Source organism: Triturus cristatus, chromosome 7 (assembly GCF_964204655.1).
Source record: "Triturus cristatus chromosome 7, aTriCri1.1, whole genome shotgun sequence".
NCBI lineage: Eukaryota > Metazoa > Chordata > Amphibia > Caudata > Salamandridae > Triturus > Triturus cristatus.
The window spans coordinates 1,687,512,394-1,687,514,197 of NC_140590.1; the positions used below are offsets into that span (position 1 = coordinate 1,687,512,394).

A 1,804-nucleotide genomic window follows, 5' to 3' on the forward strand; every position below is an offset into this window, starting at 1 on the left:
CTATCAAGACCCAACACCTTTCCACTGCCAGGTTATCATGCTATGAGTTTCTATTATTTTCTGCCTCTTATATCACCCTAGTCTGTTGCACCACTCTGAGCCCTGCATCTCTAATGCCTGCCAGCAAGGAGGGAGAATCCCATACTTGTCTTGTGGTAACTGAACACGTACTAAAAGCCTGCAGCAATCTTACAGATGCACCAATACCAAACTACGAGTTAGCGTATTTTGTGGAAGGATTATATCTTAGAAATGAAGGGGAATTAGTTGCAGGATACTCTGCATGTATTGTATATCAATTTGCCAAAAGCTTCAGCCTGCCCAGTGTGAGATCTGCCCAAGTTGCTGAACTTGTTGCACATACTTCAAGTTATATCCTTGTGGAGAAAAATACTGTAACCGTATTCTCGACCCAAAGTATGCATTTGAAGTTGCACATTACTTTGGATTTCTGTGATTGCAGATGGGTTTCTTAACTTCTGCCGTTACCATGATTAAAAATGTCTTGTATGTACAGAAATGCTTTACTTTTACCCCAGCGGGCTGAACTTGTTAAATGTGCTGTCCACTAGAATTCTCATAAAGAGGTATCTCAAGGGAATGGCTTTGTTGTCTTTGCAGCTAAAAGACTGCTCTGGCTTCAGCCAATGAGTATACTATGTATGTAGTACAGACTGGTTATTTTCCTGTACCATCCTAAAAGATTTGTCTTTTTTACAGGAGCAAACCGTCGAAGTTGAATAACCGTACTGGACAAAACAGAATTGTACAAGACACTCAGACTGCGTGGTCGTAACCAAATTCTTGGTCCCCAACATTGCACGGTTGTATCATGGAACAGCCCATGTTGGTAATGACTCTATCTTTAATGAACAGAAGTTAATGACCTGGGTATTTGGTTACCTTCAACAAAGCCACACAGCAATATTGAAAAAGCATAGTGGCAGTTTGGCAATACTGAGGGGATTGCCAGGTAAGAAGTTTGGTTATTTGCTAGATATCTATAGAAAGTGATACAGATTGTTTATATTGATAATTGTACGTATTCCCATTTAATATAGGGTGGACCAAGGTCGAAAGATTACACGGCCATCCTCTGACAGGCATTACGACCATAGACAAACCGCCTGTTTGAGGTTCTTTTATTATTGGTGAGTAACCGTTATAAAAGAGACTGGAAGGTACAGCATGTTAGGGCAACTGTTAAATTGTGCACTTGCCTTGTAGATTTCAAACACTCTACCAAAGATATTGTGAGTGACAATATTCAATTGGAATTTGGGATAAGTGTTTTTAAGACGTTGAAGTGCGGGTCACGTAAAGTTCACAGATGACCACGTAGGTGGGTGTATTCTTAAAATATTTTTTTCATAAATAGAAGACTAGTGTTTATGCATAGTCTAAACAGTCCTCTATCTTTTGATAGAATTTTATCAGCAGTATACCACTGGAGGGAAATAGCACCCTCCCATTTGGACGTGGAGCCAAGAAAAGAAACAACTTCTTGTAGGGTCTCAATATAACTTTATTTGGTAAGGCTCTTTTTCATGTTTTTTTTCTATAAGGTTTTTCCATCCTCTTTACATGGTTAGATAAATAAATACGAGTCACCAAGGATCATGTGATCAACGCACATAAAACAGTCCTTGTACTAATGATTGGGAGGTCATAAAGCAAAAGTCACAGTGTATGCATAATCAGGTTAATATATGTGATTTTCAAATATGTGGAGGTTATTTCTATTAAGTTGCTAGTTTTAGGTCAATGTGCTTCAAATGTTTGATATATTAAATGGAATATGTTT

The 1,804-nt window shown here is 38.4% G+C and overlaps 1 long non-coding RNA gene across 1 annotated transcript; it reads left to right on the forward strand.

Annotated features, from left to right (window-relative positions):
* Window positions 1-1,120: 1,120 nt before the first annotated feature.
* LOC146812745 (uncharacterized) lies at window positions 1,121-1,591 on the forward strand. The gene is made up of 3 exons (XR_014965977.1): window positions 1,121-1,151; window positions 1,228-1,342; window positions 1,427-1,591. It is a non-coding gene; the product is annotated as an uncharacterized LOC146812745 (long non-coding RNA).
* The last annotated feature ends 213 nt before the right edge of the window (window positions 1,592-1,804 follow it).